Source organism: Euleptes europaea, chromosome 5, assembly GCF_029931775.1.
Source record: "Euleptes europaea isolate rEulEur1 chromosome 5, rEulEur1.hap1, whole genome shotgun sequence".
In the NCBI taxonomy this organism is placed as follows: Eukaryota; Metazoa; Chordata; class Lepidosauria; order Squamata; family Sphaerodactylidae; genus Euleptes; species Euleptes europaea.
In genome coordinates, this window is record NC_079316.1 from 59,912,909 (window position 1) to 59,933,429 (window position 20,521).

Consider the following 20,521-nt stretch of genomic DNA (forward strand, 5'->3'; position numbering starts at 1 on the left):
CCCTAGGGCGTAAGGTCTTCATGGAGGCTGACATCTAGCTCTTTCCACCTCTACTTAAGCAAGGGAAGTGGCTGCAGGGAATGATCCCTTACTACTACTAACTGTTGTAGCAATCTGTGCCATCATTTCTGAGCTGAAAGGAAGTACAGGAACACTACAAGTGCGTGTTAATGGAGACAGACTTAATTGTTCAGTAATGAACTTCTGCATTACTAATTTGGAACTTAACGTGTCTCATGTGCTCCCTCAGCCTCGTGGGAAAAAATGTCTTCCATTCTAAACCTGATCTTTTAAAAAGCAACCAACATGTTGATGGCTTTGTCTGGATGTCAAGACACCTAAATCAAGATTAAAGCATTTTTAAAGTCATTGCATATAAACAACATACCTTTACAAAGGAGCTACACAGCCTCAACTGCAATAACTGTTGTTTATATATACTCTTTGATAATACAGCACTTAAAATTTCAGTTTACTGTTCACAATAGATTTGATTGCTATCTGTGCCAGCAGGAGAAATCTATGCACATAAACTAACAAATATGGATTCTGGATTATCGTGCTGACTGCTGAGGGAGCTGCTCCTGCTGCCTAATTGTTTCTTGTGCTTCACGCTGCATTTTCTCAAGCTTTTCTAAGGTAACTGATTTTAGAGGTAGCAACTTTGGCTTGCACAACACCATGGTAGTCACATCTTCCACTGCTAGCTTCCCTAAAACAGAAAAAAAAAATCATTCAAGAATAATGAATACCACACAACACATCTCTGAAAGTTTAAACACTATCAGTCTGTGAGGTACAGTGAAGAGCTCTGGAGACATTTGGATTCAAAGCTCACCTGGTGTTCTTGGGACTTTGAACCTTTCTTTAACAAGGATTGTTCAGAAGATAAAAAGATTTGAAATGAAACAGAGCTTTTTAAAGTAATAATTAAGTTATAAGAAATTGGAGAGAAGGTACAATTGCCCCATTAATTAGAGAAGACTCTGACCTATGAAAGCTCACACTTTGTTTTTTGTAAAATTGTCACAAACACTTGTTTAATGATAGAAGCACAGTATGATAATATGGTGTAGTATGAACAATTAGAGACAGACCAAGGTTCAAATCTCCACAGAGCCATAAATGGCCTGAGACGCTTATAGCCTAATCTACTTGAGAGGATTTCAGGAGAATAAAACTGGATTGGGGGAGGGGGGGGGCATGGACACAAACCTGCCTGACGTCTTGGAGGAAGAGTGGTATAAAATGTAAAAACTTCCCAACCATTTAATGAGTGATTTTGACCAAACATGTATCAAAATTCACATCTTGTAAGAAGACAAAATTTTAGCAGAAGTCAATTTAGGATTTACAGCCAAGGGCACCCGATAGGTATGGTAGACGCATGTGGCTCGTGTGACCAATGATGGGAAAAGCCACTCACCTTGCTTAGGCAACACTTCCCGAAATTTTGATTCAGGCATTCTCCCTGGTGACAAGGAAATTATCTGCTTTGGATTAGAAATAAAATGATTATTGCAAAGACAGGTATACTGGAACTTGCAAATCATTACATACCTACATGCTCTAAGCTACCACCCTAAACATATCATATGATCCATTGTCTACAACCAAGCCCCAAGATTCCAGGGATAAGCACCTGCCAAAAAACAATGTCCCCATATTCTCTTAAGTGACACTATCTCAGGGACTAACATCAGCCATACTAACAGAGGCATATCCTCTAATAGGATATACTCTTGTATGCCAGCAATTCTTATGCCATTTATATTGAACAAATGGCACATTCTCTCTGCAAGAAAATAAATTGACACAAACCAGACATTAGAAATGTAAGTGTTTAGAAACCAGTGAAGAAACCATTTAACACTCCTGGGCATTCAACAATAGACTTAAAGGTTAAGTACTTCAAAAAAATTCCTTAGACTTCAGCACAATGCTAGAGAGTTGGAATTCATATGCAGATCTGATACTGAGCCTTGGACAGAATTAAAAAAATGTTACCAGCTGATAGTAATACCATGCATCTGACAAACTGGGCTTTGGTTCACAGTAGATAATGCCACAATAGGTGCCACAAGAATGTTGTTTTAGCTGCAGCAATTGCCACTGCTACTCCACTTAAATAGGTTCAAATTTATTTATTTGTATGTGTGCGTTTTTCACATGACAAGGGGCCAAGTCTACACAGCTTCCAGACTACCATAGGCAGGTCAAGGAACACGGCTGACCCTGCCAATGGGGGGGGGGGGTCACAAACTATTGGAGTAGCACACCCACATAACTGACTTGTGCAAATACAAACCTTGACATTCCCCATCTCCCTACCTTGTCAGCAACAGCAGCCTGACCGATTCCTCCACCCGCAGGCTTGCAGCTGCAGCAGCTAGCAAAACAACACAGCATTGCACATACGCACATACACAAGCTAGTCTTGGGGGGCGGGCTTCCCCCCACCTACCCACTCCCTGTACCAAGGCTGCTCGTATTGCCGTGTGCCCCTGTTCCCCTCTGGCTGTAGCCTCCTCCATAGCCAGAAGGGTGCATCTGCACAAGTGTAGACAATTGGAGGGGGCCTTTGTCCACCTTCACTAAAGAGAGGGCCAAACCCTCCAACCTGCCCACCATTACCACGACCTGCTCTCCACGCCCAGCTGGAGCAACCACCCGACCTCGGAAGCATGAGAGGGTCAGCCCTGGCTAGTACTTGCGTAGGAGACCACCAAGGAGCCCAGGGTCGCTACGCAAAGGCCAGCCACGTCTGCTCGGCCCTTGCCTTGAAAACGCTACAGGCTCGCCCAAAGTCAGCTGCAACCCGATGGCCCTTGACACACACGCACCCATTACTGCTAGCCGCCCCGAGCCTGGCTCGCTGGGGATGACGGCGGGTTATGCGTTTGAGAGACAAACAAATGCAAAATAAAGACCCGGCCCCAGCGCCCCCCTCGCCCGGGGCCCAGCCGCCAGCGACCCCCCCCCCGCTCCTGCCGCCCACATTCTCCCTGCCCCCGCCGAGGCGTCTTCGTACCTCGCTCGCCTCGTCACGCCAGGCTGTCCTCTCCCGACCCAAAAGGGCCTCCGCAAACCACTCTTGCGAGGGCGGGAAAGGCGCGGGCGGAGCTGCGCGCCTCCCCAGGCCTCAGCAACCCTCGCGCACCGAGGCCACCCGCGCGACCGCCACGGCAAGGAACAGGCGGGGAGGGGAGAGCGCACCACAGAGGCGCCGGAGAGAGCGGCTTCCGGCTTTGGTGTGACGCCCTCGCCCAGCGCTCCTGAAAACCGGAAGTACGGCTTCTGCGTAGCTAAAAGCCACACACACACACACACACAGACACTATCTCTATGCCAACCACGCCCGGGCGCTGCCGTGCTGGACGGGAACAGAACGCAGGCGAGACGTCTCTGTTGCTACTGGCAACGGGGGTGGGGGGAACGACTCTGGAAATCAGGGGCAGGCCATAAAGTGCGCGCTGGGGCGGGGGGGGGGGAAGAGAGGAGGAAACAAAATGAAGACCGGGAGAGCGATGACGTCCTTCGCCCTCCGCTGGCTCCGCCGCTGACACGGCGAGACCATTGCCAGCGCCGATCACAACGGCGACAACGGCCGCGCCGCTCCTCCGCCGCGTCCTGCCTGCAGCCCCGGCACAAAAGGCCCGGGCGGGGACGGCTCGGCTCGGCAAATCGCCGAAGGAGCGGCGGGCGATAGTCACGGGTCGGCTTGCGTGCCGCCCACTGGGAGCGGGTGGCAGGCGGCCGGCGCAACGTGCTGCCGCCGCGCCCCCACACAGGCCGCTTGCAAGCGCGCGCCAACCTGTGCCGAAACCTGGAGTCTACGCGTGACGGCGAGTGCACACGGTCAGCTCAGGGGGAGACACGCCAACGTTTCCTCTCCCAAAAAGTCGCTTGGAAGACAAGGTGGATTTCCATCGGAAACATGAAATATGGGCTCTCGTTTATTGACTCTGGGGGCCCTGAGTTTGTAAGACTGTTACCCCGATATTGCGTATAGTAGGAAGAAGCCCCCCGACCTCACTAGCAATTACTTCCAGTAAACATGCTGCGTTACGTCATTTATATTTCGTTGCTAAACTGCAATTCTGTTGGAATAGGTTTCAGTAAGCTTATTTTTTTCCAGCAAGCGAGTTCAGGATCGAGAGTCCTGTTCTTTGTTATCTAAGAAATGATTTTTAACAATGCTTTAAACCTCTAATTGACCATTAAATCATGACCAGCGACAGCCCCGCCCCGTGAATTGCAGAAGTGTGTTGCAAGAAAAGTAACAGCCTTGTATCGGCATATGCTAATACATTCCCCCCCCCCCTTGTGGCACCTTGAAAAGAACAATGCTTTGCTATTTACCGTATTTACGGTAGCCCAGATATGCCCGACGCCGAATTATATGCTTGGGGGGGGGATAAGAATTCCCCCCTCCTTCTGTAGCAGGAATGGTTCCGCCCAGCCTAGCGTCACAATCTCTGTGGGTCAGCTGCTCCTCCCCCTCCCGAAACAGATTTCGATTAATGGTCACCCTCCGCTGAGGATCTCTGCTGCTCCCATTAATGCACGTGGGCAAAAAGCTCTCTCGTTGGTCGCCCAAACTGACTGACAGTGCAATCCCAAGAATGCTTTCCTGAGAGTAAGCTCCACTGGATAGACCTTAGGCAGCTTCTGAGTAGACCTGCTTAGCTACTCAGTAGAGATACTAAACTTCATTAAATAGACTTTATTTTTTATGAGAGCCAGTGTGGTGTCGGGGTTCAGAGTGTCAGACTAGCATCTGGAAGACCTAGTATCTTCCGATATCTAGAAGACCCAGGTTTGAATCCCCCCACTCATGCTATGGAAACTCACTGGGTGACCTTGGACCAGTCATGCTGTCAGGCTAACATACCTCACAGGGTGGTTGGGTGACCTTGGACCAGTCATGCTGTCAGCCTAACATACCTCACAGGGTGGTTGTGAGGCTAAAATGGAGGAGAGGAGGAGGATGTAAACTGCTTTGGGGCCCCATTGGGGAGAAAGGCAGGGTATAAATGAATTAAATAAATAAAATAGATAAATAAAATTATTATTAATTTATAGCCCACTTTTCTCACTGAAATGCAAGGTGGATTACAAAATATGAACAATAGAGAGGCTTACTGACCCACCTTTTTCCTGCCACCTATTGAGCAGCAAAAAATCTCCGTTTTGCTATACGTGGACGTCATGGCCCTAGTTTTGCTTACCAAAATTGGACAGTTATTATACCAACTGGGAGATTACTGTAAAGAAGAGGCCTGGTATTTAGGAAAAGGCCAAAAAAAAAAAATCTTAATGGCAATTTAATCAAACAATGCAGCTCCTTTAAGTATCTGGGTGTCACTTTCAAATAGAGCTTAAATTGAAACATGCCCTTAGCTGTCATCAAGTCATATGCACTACAGATGGTGGGTTCCATCTTGAGGTTCTATTTGCCAAGGGGTGGTTTTCTTATTGATCTAGTCTTAAAATTATTTAAAAGCAAGGTCGTGCCACATGTATTATGTAGTGTAGAAGTATGGGGGTGAAAGGATGCCATCCTCTCCAGCTTAGAGAGGATTCAAAATTACTTCCTCAGATGCATCCTAGTTGTCCCCATATTGCTTTTCCTCCCATATTATCCACCTTAAAGTTGTGTAATTCCTCAGTAGTCATTACTTTTGTCTTCTTGATGTTCAGCTGCAATCCTGCTTCAGCAGTTTCTGCTTTAGCCATCAGTAGTCGTTTCAGGTCTTCACTATTTTCCACTTCTAATGTGGAAATTTTCCACTTCTAATGTGCATATGTCAAATAGTTAACATTCCTTCCACCAATTTTCACTCCACTTTCATCTAAACCTAATCCAGTTTTCCTTGATATATTATGATTGAACAGATAGGGAGATAAAATACATCCTTGTCTGGCACCTTTGCCAACTGGAAACCATTCTGTTTCTTCCATTTACTGTCCTAGCAATAGCCTCTTGTCCAGAGTATAAGTTGCACATCAAACCAATCAGATTTTGTGGCACACCTGTTTCTTTCAAAACCATCCATAGCTTTTCATGATCCACACAGTCAAAAGCATTCATGTAATCTATGAAACACAAGCTGATTTTCTTCTGAAAATCTCTTGTTCGTTCCAGCAACCAACATACATTTGTAATATGATCTCTAGTGCCCCTTCCTTCGCTGAATCCATCTTGAACATCTGGCATTTCTCTTTCCATGTATGGTAAAAGCCTTCGTTGTATGATTTTGAGCATCACTTTTTGCTTTCATGAGAAATTAATGTGATGGTCCGATAGCTGTTAAAGTCTTTGACATCTCCTTTTTTTAGAAGTGGGATGCGGTTTGAGCATTTTCAGTCTGTGGCCATTGTTTTGTTTTCCAAATTGGTTTGCATATTCTTGCAAAGATTTTGATAGACTCCGTTTCTGTGGCTTGAAGTAGCTCTAATGATATCCCATCTACTCCTAGTGATTTGTTTCTCCCAATTGCTTTCAGTGCAGCTTTTACTTCACTTTCTGAAATTGCAGGTTCTTCTTCAAAAGATTCTTCTTTGAGGGAATCTTTCATCCTTTCTTCTCTTCTGTATAGTTCTTCAGTGTATTGTTCCCATGTTTTCTTTATTTTGTCCTGTCCAGTTAATGTATTTCCATGTTGCTCTTTCAGTATCCCTAACCATGGTTTAAATTTCCGTTTGATTTTTTGGATCTTGTGGAACAGATTTCCTGTTCTTCCTTTTTTGTGGTTCTCTTCTATTTCACTGGTTATTATAATACTGTCCTTTGTATCTCTATGCATGTCACTGGAATGCTGCATTTAGATTCTGCTTTTGTTTCTGTCCCCTTTTATTTTTGCTTCTTGTGTATCTTTAGCCATTTGATGATCTTCATCAGTCATCCATTAATGGCTTTCTTTCTTTCTTTCTTTCTTTCTTTCTTTCTTTCTTTCTTTCTTTCTTTCTTTCTTTCTTTCTTTCTTTCTTTCTTTCTTTCTTTCTTTCTTTCTTTCTTTCTTTCTTTCTTTCTGCTACAGGAATAATGTTTGCACATTTTTCCTTGATAATATCTCTGGTTTCAACCCGTAGTTCTTCTAGTTCATGTTCAGTTAAACTTAGTAATGCAAAATTGTTCTTTACATTGTCTTTGAACTCTTGAGGAATGTTGTTTAGATTGTATTTTGGCACTATGTTTTGGTGTATTCAAGCTGTCTGCTCGAAAATTTCAGAATCCTATGATAACTGATTTGGTTCTTTTCAACGGTCCTAAGTAACTGTACAATAAAACCAATTGCTGGGAATAAACCTGTGAAGAAGCTAACTGATCTATGAGGTCTGATATCTATTTCCAAACAATAAACATTGAAGCAATCCTCTCTTTGGGTTTGCAGGGGGTGGGGAAAGGAACCATCCATTCTCTTCTGCTGATGTGGTTCTTGATTCCTGAAGGAGGTGGATGCATCTTACTCACATGGCTCAGCCTTGACCATTCTACTTTGAGTGATTCTGCTAGGAGTTTAGCTGCTTGATGGAGTCTAAACTCCTGATAGTATTGCTGACACACTCAGCCCCCTTCACCACATTAAGGTGTGTGTCCCTTCTCTGTACCTGGCTGCATTGTGCACATTTTTTGATCTGTATTCAGGGACCATGTTCAGAATCAGATATATAGATGTCACCTTATATAAGGGCACCAGCACTGGGGATACTAGAGAAAACAGGAAATGCTCCCCTTTCATTCTTTCATCTTTTCCTGGAAATTTTATGATTTAACATTTTACAATTAGTACAGTGAGTTCATTGAGTTTGTTCATACGCCTGCGTTTTGCACAATATGAGCTTTCTGTACTGTATCTTAAAACTTTTCACCTACCAACTGTGTATTTCAGCCCAATAGATATTTAATGTATACCCTCATATTTGTTTTATAGCCCTGAGCCCTCCTGGCCTGTAGAAATATGCCTGGTGTGGTTTGTATGGCCTGCAGGGATGCACAGTGGACCGGTCTGTGTTTATGTAAAAGATGGTGTCTATCTTTTAAAAACAAAATCCTGATTATATAGTTCCTGTATAATATCAGCTTCACATTTATGCCCTCCTAAATTTAAAATACAGTTCTTTGTTTTGTTATATGGTGGAAGCAGCAGCCAGACACCTTTCCATTATGCCTGGATCTAACTCCAACTGAGCTCCATCCTCCCAGTTGCCATTCCTGAGTCCAGAGGAAGAACAGGAAACAGCCAGAAACTTTCTATTTTGTTTGCCTCCAGACTTCACTAAGAACTCCTTGAGCACATTTTAAATATTTTATTTTAATTTATTTAAATATTTAAAGTATTATGAATATTTTAAATTGCTATAAGGCCACCTTGGAGTCACTTTTAGACTGAAAAGCAGGGTAAAAATGCAATAAATATTACTAGCTACCCTCTGTTCCACTAATGACACAAACAGAGAAACTGTGACCAAAAAAGAAATGGAATCAAGAGGAAGGCTGGGGGCGGGGCGGGGGGAGATGAAGGATGCTTCCCACAAAACACCTATATTTTCAAAAATTTCCCACCATCCCAGCAAAAATAGAAGGACTCTTCTCTCAGTTATGCTAGCAGATAAGAATCAAGAGATCACTTTCAAAGTTGCCAAATTTGGATGGATAACCTATAAGACTAGGAAAACTTGGGTAAGCCATATGTAAGCTTTTTAGCTATAATTTTTATAAAGATACTGTATAATTCTGTGCATTTATAATTTTAAAATGTTTCTTTTCTCAAAAGTTATTTGATATTCTGGAAGTTTGAATTATATTGATTCTATTTTATTGGTCTTGGACTGTATTCAATAAATTTATTATTTATATTTCCAAACAGCAGTTTGCTGCTGTAGCAACTTCAGCAGTCAAGTATTTATGTACTATGTGTGCTGCCAGTACAGCCCTGTTCACGCTGGTGCAATTGCAGCTATTGAGATTAAATATTTAATTGCTGAAGTTGCTGCTTGGGTATATTACTGAAATCTGAGTGGGTAGGTGCAAACAACAAGCCCTTAATATTCCCTGTTGGAAAGACTGCAAATTAGTCAGGACATCAGGTAAACTCATGCAAATCAGTTGAGTAACAGTGCTAACACCTCTTCAAGCACTTTGTATCACACCACAACATGTAGTAGTTAGCGATTTATGAAATGAGCCTAAAATCAATATCTCTTGGATACAAGAACTGCCAGGCTCATCAGCTCTGACTCTCCTACATTTAGAAGTAGCTGGTGGGGGAATCTTGGTTAGAGATTGAGAAGCCTGCCTCACTGGATTGCCTTGACACTTTACAATGTGAGTTCTAGAAAAACACAAATGTTGCAACTTATGCATTTATTCATATCTATGTGTTCAGTCTTGCAACTGCTGAGAAGTGTTACATGGACACTAGCCTTGGTTGCCTGGAAAAACTAGTAACGTTAATTGGTGACTATGTTAATTTATTTTTAAAAATACCTTTCCATTCTAATATTGAAGGTAAGGTATAACTCCAGTTAAAATACTGTTCATTAACAAGAGTAAAAACAACTAAAAGCAGTTATGCATAAAAATAGCATTGGGTTGTTTCAACAGGAGAGACAGAGAGAGAGGAGTCAGAGGGCAGCTCCCAGGTGAAGACAAAGAGAGGGACATCCCATTCAAGGAGATAATACTTAGAGTGATGTAGCGCCCCCCCCCAGCATGTCCAGGCATGCTGAGTCTCTCATTCCAACACTAATAAGCCCCTAAGTGTCTCTGAAATATACAAAGCAGCCCTAAGTGGGGAACCTTCAATGCATAGAAGCCTATATGCTACCAATTGATTCCATGAGGGCAGAGCATATATAACGGGGGATCCTAGTTGGTAGCGTTGCCAGGTCCCTCTTCGCCACCGGCAGGAGGTTTTGGGGGCAGAGCCTGAGGAGGAAGGGGTTTAGGGAGGACTTCAGTGTCATAGAGTTCAATTGCCAAAGTGGCCATTTTCTCCAGGTAAACTGATCTCTATCGGCTGGAGTTGAGTTGTAATAGCAGGAGATCTCCAGCTAATACCTGGAGGTTGCAACAACAAGTTACAAATAGTGCTGTAAAATAGCAAGTACAAACAAGAAGAACAGCACAAGCTCCAATTTCTAAATACAAAATACATATTCACAACCAATGTTCAATAGTCAAAGGACTTGCACATATACACAAAATACAACTGTACCATGGATGTATAAAGAGTTCAAAACCAAAAGGTAAGAGGAAACTTATCCAAATAGTCTTAATGGTTACAGAAAATTCAAACAATCAATGGTTCATAGAAACCACAAAGGGCTGTTCCTAAAAATGGCAAGCACAGAGGAGGAGGCCTTTCTAGGATGGAACTCCAACAGTGGCAGGGGTTGATCATGAGCAGTAGAGGTGATAGAAGCAATTCCAATACCAGCAATGCTGCTCATGTGCAGTAACTGGTAGTTAGATCGTGCGCAATAGGAACTGCTGAAGGAACTCAGTTGCCTTATTAAAGGAACCAATGTGTACAATGAGGAATCCTCAGTCATACATAAATATCAAACAACCATGGTGCAGAGGGAGGTTCATGGGTACGTGGACTCCAGATTGTGTTCCCGTTTTTCTCCACCCCAGATTGCGCCTTGTTGTTTTGAAACAGATTGCCTAAATAATTCAAGTCAAATTTAGCAGACCTTGAAATGGAGGGTGGTGACAAGCCAATCACTACCTGCAAATCGCTTTGACACAACTTTCTGGTTTTACTTCCTTACAGTTCCTTGACTCTGGTACTTCTCAGTTTTCTTACCTGGCCTTGTGTTTAACTTGATCTTGCCAAGACTATGCTGGGCCTAGCTCTTGAAGTGGGCTAATGACCTAGGAACTCACAAAAAAGCAGCCAGTGTATGGTAACTTGCACCCCTTTAGACAGGGGCAGTCTTAGCCAATGGGCAAGAGGAGCAGCTGGTTCACCCCATCTATATTATGGTTTTTGTTGCGACTAAGACCCTATTATGAGCATTCTTAAGATGGGCCCTCCAGGCCAAATTAGCTTGGGAATTAATTCGTAAATAACAAAATATGTTTACTTGCTCTATGGGTTTCCCATTTATTTGCCAGTTATATTTTGTTGAGTATTTAGATTTAGAAAACACCATCACCTTAGATTTCCCTTGGTTAATTGTCAGCCATTCTGCATTAAAATATTCCGAGAAGGCCCCCAACAGTAGTTGGAAGCTCACAGAAGATCTAGCTAACAAAAGTGTTTCATCTGCATATAATAACACTGATGTCAGGATATTAGCCAGCATAGAAGGATGGAATTTGGAGTTTCTCAAAAGGAATGCCCTTTCATTTACATACAAATTAACCAGTATTGGAGCTAGCAGGCATCGTTGCCGAATGCTCCTCTGTAAAGGAATAGAATCGGACAAGTGGCCTTCCAAACTACAACAAACCCAAACCAAAGGGGAATCATATAGCTTCTTGATTAACCATAACAATCTTTGGTCACTTAAAGATTTCCCTAATTTTTGCTCACAAACGGTCTCTTGGGATTGAATCAAAAGCTGCTTGGAGATCCATGAAGGCTTTGAATTGCTTTTTGGAATTGGTGTATATTTCCTGGCTAAATGATATAAAACTAAGCAATGATCTATTGTAGACCTTCCAGTGACAGCCTGCTTGTTCAGGACCTAGAATCTTTTCAGAAATCACCCAGAGGCATAGAGGTCCCCTAATGAAGACAAGAGACTAGTTGGGTGATAATTAGATGGGTTCATCCCATAATCTTTTTTTAATAGATAGACACTATAATCACTTGTCTCCACACATTTTGGATTATACCAATTTCATTTATTAGTGAAAAAAAAATGGAGCCAGAATAGAGCTCCAATAGTCTATGTTATTCTGGTACTATTCAATAGGAATCAGATCTAGGCAGGAGCTTTCCAGGTTTTCATTGTGCCAAGAAGTTTTTTAATATCCTCAGGCGAGATCGTAGGCCAAGGGGGTAAACACATGGGACTTTCTTCCCAATTATTAGGGATAGGGTTGCCAACCTCCAAGTACTAGCTGGAGATCTGTTGTTACAACTGATCTCCAGCCAATAGAGATCAGTTCACCGGGAGAAAATGGCCGCTTTGGCAATTCGACTCTATGGCATTGAAGTCCCTCCCCTCCCCAACCCCCACCCTCCTCAGGCTCTGCCCCAAAAACCTCCTGAGGGTGGTGAAGAGGGACCTAGCAACCCTAATTAGGGACTACAGGTGAAAAATAAAGTTTGGTGAAGTAGAGCTCATTCACTTGCAGGAATACTGGAGGGAGTTTATTATTTTAGAGCTAAACACTGATGTTACCATTGACCAAAATTCCTTCGGGTCGCTACTCCTTGAGGCAGTGATCAAAGAATTCTACCCTTGCAGTACTGCCTTATGCTTTTTAGTCCTGGCCATGACCCTGTAATCATGCTTTAAGTAGAATAAAGTTACAAGAGCCTGTGGGTCATGTGCCCACCCCACCCAAGGCTTGGATAGCTTCCAGTGTCAGCAGGAGCTTCTGCCTACCCTTGCTTGGACCCCATCATGTGGGCAGGCATGGCAGTGGGGAGGCATGGCAGTGATTCTGGCACTCCATCCTGGATTTTTGCTCAGGGTCTCAGAATTACTAATTACTTAGACTGCCCTGGCTGTAGTCTACCAGTCAGTGTGCATCTGGGATTCTGTAAAGAATGGAGTAACAGAGAGGACTGTACAAACTAATAGTTATTGGCAGGATAGGTTTTTCTACACAGTCCTTCATGTCTGATTAAAAATTTCCACTCTGGTTGAAACCATCCACCACCACCACCACTCCTCTTTGAAAACTTGTTGGAGGCATCTAATTTTCTCTCTAATGCTTTGGTAAATCTCCAACATCACTAACCATATGTTAGCTCTGACAAATATTCTTTTAGTTCTATGATGTTCTAAGATGTTTTGCCATTTCAAATTTTACGCCTTGATGATAACTTGGCCAGCCCTCCCACTCCATCAGCTGTTCATGGAGGAGAGAAGATGCAAACATAAGAACAGGTTAAGAGTTATTAATGTGCTAGTTAGTACTTCATTGAATGTCACCAGCTCCAATAAGTTCATAATGGTACTGAAGATTCTGTTAAATTTAATATGCCAGTATCACTGATCTGAGAAATGATCAAAGGCATTTTGATGCCTGAGGCAGAAAACCCAAATGCTTTTACCCCATGGAAAACAAAGTATAAAAATGAACAATATAATTGACAATTTATTGCCTTTTAATGATATCCAAATATTTGTCACTTGAGGCAGTTGCCTTACCAGGCATTGGTAATGGTAGGAATGACCCTGATCATTCCCGAGATGTTTTGCCTTGGGGGGCTTTTGAGAAGAAACTTGTCTATCAATCTAGCCCTCATTCCAGGAAGTAGCTCAAGAGCATGGTGTGAAGGGTAGTGTTTGCTGGCAGTTTGATGCTATATCCAGACAGGACCTGTCCTTGCTCTTCTGGCTCTATCGATTCACTAGCTCATGACCTCTTGTAATGCCGCTTTTATGAGGAACTTCGATCACATTATATCTTTCCCCTCTTAACATATAAATCTAATGCCTCTGTGTCTGACATAATGCCTTTTTTACTAAGTGACAGGGATCCCAAGGCTACACTGTCAGTGGCAAGATTTGTTTCAGTCCTTACATCCCTCAAACATTAGATATATCCTGCTCAAGATCAATGGATCAAGGAGCTTCTAAGGGATAAAGGAAAGGAAAGGTAATTAGGAGGCACCCTTGGGATTAGAGCAACATCAGCATTTCTTGGATTGTACTTCTTGTCTATAATGTTTTAAAATTTCTGAAGGCTCAAAATTTTATTCATGAGAGCTGAGCAATGATTTAAAATTCCTAGGTTCATCAAATGTTTAGATACCCAGAGAAGATGCCATCTGTGGGGTCGTCCCCCCCCCCACAGCTCTATTCTCTTTGTTTAAAGGCAAATTCTATTTTGCTTGAGAATTTGCCTGCAGATAATGAATGACAGTAATGTAAGCAACTTGCAAAGGGTGAGGCCAAGTCTTATTTCCTGTCTTGAAGTAGTTTGTGCCAAAGACATTTTAAGGCTGGTTTCACAAGAGAATGAAAAATTAGCCAGCACTGCCAGCATCCACTTGTGAGGATTAAAATCCTCGGGTAATAACTTCATGGGAGTATATTTCTATAGCCTCTCACACACAAATCACTCTTTTTGTAATTACTGAAATCAGTGGTTTAGAGTGGTTTTAGAATGGGGAAAGTTATCTTTTTGGGACATGTCCAAGAATATGCATTCATTGGCATGTTCCCAGTGACTCAAAGAGAAAGATTATTTTGGGGCTTGTTCATACATGGTATAAATAACTGAGCTTCTCTAGAAAGAAAACACATGTTAACCCTCCCCCTCCCCATGTGACTTCATATTACTTTAATGAGCTAAGTTAATGGCTAGGTCTTCTTATCACCATTGCTGTCTGTGGTTAACCTCATAGAGAAATTAGTGTCTTTAAATATATGAAATCTGGTACTAAACACTGGATTCCATGTGGTATTTATCTTGTGGGTATCTAAGCACAAGCTTATCTGTAAACAAAGGGGGCTCACATATTCCCTACATAATCAAAGTCTTTCAACGTAAAGTGACACCTCAACTCCTATATGGTTCACAAATCTGTTTATACAAAGACTTTCACCCCTTGGAAGCAGTTCAATTTAAATTCCTTAAATGCATATTTGGTGTTCCTCGTTGTATACCAAATGCAATTATTAGGATAGAATCAGGACAGGTGTCACTTGAAGCTCATAGCTGGTATCAAGGTATATGTTTTTGGCTCAAGCTAAACCTTAATCTTTCTGGATTAACCTTCTTAATTCTTTTTGGATAGCTACCACTCAGGTTGGGTATATGTGGCTTCTCCTCCTTAGTGATATGCCATCTTGGGTTCTCAGGAGCTAAAGAAATACTTAAACAATGGATCTGGGATACAGCATTTCAGGCTGATAGAACTCGGGCACATCTCTATCCGGTGGTAGGGAATCATAACCAAAATTTTGTGCTGGCAAGCTACCTTTATGCTTTATCATTCTCCAAATACAGCAGAACTTTCACCCTAGCCCATTTTAACTGCATGCTGTCAGCACTACTGGAAGCAAGATACTTGGGAATCCCTTTTCTCAACATCTGTGTTCCTGCCCATTGAACACAGTTGAAACAGTGGAACTTGTGTTATTATATTGTCCATTTTATAAGGACATCCATTCCACCTATCTCACCCCTAGTCTGTCTAAGTTCCCATGATTACCTTGAATATTCTACACATATCTCCTCCTTGCAGGTCACTCCAATGAATTGTTAGAAAAAAAATAAACCTCAACAGTGTCAAGGATGTGTTCTAAATGTAATTAAATACAAGATAACACTGAGGTTGAATTTCTGTGGCAGTCTTTTATGCTTCAGGCTTCTGATTAGAGTCCAACTATTATGTAAGATTTGGCAGCGGAAGAAATCTCAGTCTTGCAAAGAGTCACTTTTCCAAGGGTGTTTCTCTAGCCTCCTTTGTTTCACTGGATGGTAAATAATGGTTATTTTGATTACTTGAGAATATCACTAATTCTGTAGTTACTATCAAATTCCAGAAAAGGCCAGATTTAGTTGCAGACCTTTAAGTCTGGCTAGTTCAAACCCACCGCAGCATTTACGGACTGACACAAACAGGACACAGGGTCTTATTCCAAGACACTGAAAGACTGGACAATTCTACCAACTATTTTGTCAGATTGCACAGAGAAGCCATTGAAATTCATAAACATCAGCATAACTTTAACAGAAAAGAAGAGAGTTTAAGAATGAATAAGGCTTGCCTTCCTCTCCCGAAAACCTCCAGACTAACAAAGACTACAGTCCACAATAGCCTTGCAGATTAGCTTTGGATTTCACACATTAACAGATCACTTCAGGATACAATGGTTCCATATTAACATACCACACCCTCATTAGCACATTATCTTGATACTTACAGGACAATGGTTAGCACATTACCTTTGATACTTTTTGCAGGACAATGATTCAGCTCAACCCCCCCCCCTTTCTGACTATATATTACTCTTCGTACACACTTGACACTGAGAGACAGTGTCCTTCAGTGTTACTCCTCTGAAGATGCCTGCCACAGCTGCTGGCGAAACGTCAGGAAATAAAATACCAAGACCACGGTCGCACAGTCCGGATAACCTACAAGAACCAATGAACTCTGACCGTGAAAGCCTTCGACAATACAATGGTCATTGCTTGCAGATATTTTGATGAATCCTAAAAATGGTTTGAACGTGTTCTTTGGCTCAGATCTGCGGTGCCTAACAGCTGCTGCCTTTTACTACATTTGAAGCAATCATAGAGATGGGTGTATGCAATCACCTCCACCCACTGCCCTGTGTTTGGTTGAAGAGCAACACCTCTCATGCAAGACAGATCAGCCCGGTGACAGTAAGGCATGAAATATTTTCATTGTCCCTCCAAACTGGGATACCAACCATGCATTAATCAAAAAGCCATTTGTGGTGTAACTGGGATACTGACCACGCATTGCATATATTTTCTTCTTTAGCCTACTTTTCCTGAAAAGACTTTTCCAGCTGCCAGTAGCTTAACAGTTCCCGTAGAGCTATATTGACACCAGGTTTACATTAAGCAAAAAGAAGAGGCTTTTCACTGCCATCCTAAGTGGAGTTACACCCTTTTAAGTCCCTTGAAGTCAGTGGGCTTAGATGGGTGTAATTTTGCTTAGGAAGGCACTATTTCTTTCCTGTGAGATGTCCTTATCCTCTGAAGAAGCCGGCTTTGAGCTCTGGCCATTGTTAGTATCCCTGTTGTTGCTCCTTTTCAGTCTTTGTTCTGGTTTGAGGGCAAGGATTCTCTTGGCTGTGGCCCTGTCTTCTGCTTTTCCCAGAGTACTGTTGTCTTGTTCCCAATTTGGTAGACTGCCAACCTCTGTGTGCACCTGGGGGCCTGAGGCAGGAAACTCCTGAAGCAGGACAGGTCAGGCTGCTCTTCCAGAACAGCCTGTTTGACTTGTAACAAGCGAGGCTGTTGAGGAGTTTGTTGCGCTGGCACACACACACCGTCATTTAGCTCTATAAATGCATTGTATAATGATCTTTGTTCTTTTTAATGCCGATATTATCAATATATATTTTGGTCAGCTGGTCATGTGGTTCTCCTATGCCATCCAGGTGTGGAGAAGCTACGAAAGAGGAAGGGACACATAGCACCAGATTACAGGATCTTTGGGCTTCTCTGTATTTTAATGATTAAAACAACTGCTAATCAATGCTACTCCTCCCGCCTCCCCACCCCCCCTGGCAATATGAACTTCATTGTGGATAAATCATCTATTTTTACTGTGGGGAAAAATGACAACTCTGTTTTTTTGGAGTTTTACAGTACAGACCATAACGCGGTATGTTGTCAGACCATAACGCGGTATCAGTTAAAATTGAAATGGGAAATAGAGGTTACAAACCCTGGAGAATTAATGACTTTCTATTAAAAAATAAAAAGATAGTAGATAAATTGAAGGTTGAAATAACGAATTATTTTAGAGAAAATAGGGATAAAGGTACCAGTGAAGATATAGTTTGGGATGCTGGTAAAGCAGTAATTAGGGGACTTTTAATCCAACAAAATACAAGATATTATAGGGAAAGGGAGAACAAAAAAAATGCATATTAGATGAAATAAAGCAGGCGGAGAGATATCTATGTAGATTGCAAGATAAAGGGGCTAAACAAGAACAACAAAATAAGATTAGAAACTGTCAACACCAATATGAATTCCTAATTGCAGAAGAAATTGAAAGAAAAGTTATGTATAATAAACAAAGATTTTTTGAACATGCTAACAAACCAGGTAAAATGTTAGCTTGGCAAATTAAACAGAAAGACAAAAAAATACCAATAATTCAAATTAGAAGGGAGGGCAAGATAACAAGAATTAAAGAGGAGATAGTAGATACATTTGTGAAATTTTATACAGATTTATATAAAAAAAAGTTAGTTTCAGAGGTAGAAATGGAAGCTTATCTTGCCAAATGGGATTGGCAAAAAATAACACAAGAAAATAAAGAATTTTTAGATTCTCCAATAACCAAAGATGAATTGGAGCAGGCTATAAAAAAAAGCAAAATGAATAAATCTCCAGGACCAGATGGTTTTACAGCATATTATTATAAAATATTCAGAGAGCAATTAACCCCCTATCTTTTGGAAGTCATGAATTTAGGGATGACAAAAGGTATTATCCCTCAAACCTGGAAGCAAGCAAATATAGCTTTAATACCAAAGGTGAATTCTGATATATTGGAAGTTAAAAATTATAGACCGATTTCATTGTTAAATATTGACTACAAATTATTTGTAGCAATTTTAGCTACTAGATTAAAAGGAGTATTGAATCAATTAATACATGATGATCAAGCTGGATTTTTACCAGGAAGATTGATTAGTCAAAATGTTAGGGTGGTAATAGATCTTTTAGAATATGCGGAACAAGATACAACACCAATAGCTTTTATATTTTTAGATGCCGAAAAAGCCTTTGATAATGTTAATTGGCAGTTTATGATTAAGGTATTAGAATTTATGGCTTTTGGCGATAGTTTTAAAACTGCCATAAAAAGTATATATACACATCAAACAGCTAACTTGATTGTGAATGGATCTTTATCACCAAAGATTGAAATTCAATGGGGAACGAGACAGGGTTGTCCTCTTTCCCCTTTACTTTTTATTTTAGTATTAGAGGTTTTATTGAATAATTTTAGAAAATCTAATGATGTAGTAGGGGTAAGAATAGGGAGAAATCACTATAAACTTAAAGCTTATGCGGATGACTTAGTATGTTTTTTGATTGATCCGATTGAACAGTTTGACAGATGGAATAAAATTTTGGAGGTTTATGGTAAGCTTTCAGGTTTTAAAATTAATAAGGCAAAAACAAAAAATTTGGTTAAAAATATGACTCTTTCACAGCAACAAATATTAATCAAAAAGTCGGGACTCACTATTGAACATAAAGTTAAATATTTGGGTATATGGCTATCGAATAATAATCTTAATTTATTCCAGGACAATTATGTGAATCAATGGCAACAAATAAAAAAAGATTTGATAAGTTGGGGAAAAGTTCCTTTATCATTATGGGGAAGAATATCAGTAATTAAAATGATGTTATTGCCCAAAATGCTCTTTTTGTTTCAGAATTTACCAATAGTGACAGGGGTACAGATATTTGAAGATTGGAAAAAAGATGTTATGAGATTTCTTTGGGGTAAAGAAAGACATAGGATTGCATATAATAATTTAATAGAATTAAAGGAGACGGGAGGATTGGGATTACCGGATTTAAAAATGTATTATCAAGTGGCATGTTTCACCTGGATTAAAGATTGGATTCTCTTGGAGAATCCAAAGTTATTAGAATTAGAAGGATATAAGTTGCGATTCGGGTGGCATGCTTATTTATGGTATGAGAAGCAGAAGGTGTATAAGGAATTTAATTCTCATATTATCAGGAAAAATTTACTACAAATATGGAATAAATATAAAGATGCTTTAGAAAGTAAAACTCCCGGCTGGATAAATCCTATAGAAGCATTTATGCGAAGAGGTGCACATTTAAATTTGGATTGTGATATTTATAGAGAATTGATAGATTATAGAGAGGGGACATGGATATTGAAAACACGTGAAGAACTTCAATTAAAAGACTGGTTTATGTATTATAAATTAAATGATGTTTTTATCAAAGATAATAGGTTGGGATTTAACCATACTAAATCCAATTTTGAGACATTATTATTAAAAGGTAATAAAGGATTGATTGGAAGGATTTATAAAGTACTTATAGAATTGAACTTAGAACAAGAAAGGATTAAACCGGTCATGTTGAAATGGATGAGAGACCTAGGATATAATATTGATTTGGAAATTTGGGAAAAGCTTTGGAAAAACGAATTTAGGTTTACTATTTCGAATGAAATAAGAGAAAATTTATATAAAATGTTTTATAGATGGTATATAACTCCTGTCCTATTGAGTAAAATGAAAAAAGATGATAAAGTGTCTTGTTGGAAATGTGGTATTGATACAGGTACGTTTATGCATATTTGGTGGTTTTGTAAAAAAATTAGGAGATTTTGGCAATCAGTTATGAATGAAATTAATAATTTGATTAAAGTAAAAATTAAGAGAGATCCCGCTTTTTGCTTATTGGGTATTCCTAATAGAGAATTGGATAAAGGTGATAGAGTCATATGCCAATATAGTTTTGCAGCAGCTAGAATTATAATTGCTAAAAAGTGGAAGCAAACGAATAAACCTTCAATTAGAGAATGGAGAGAAAAATTATGGATGTATATGCGGATGGCCAAAATTACAGCATCTTTACATGGTAAAGACATGGATGAATTTA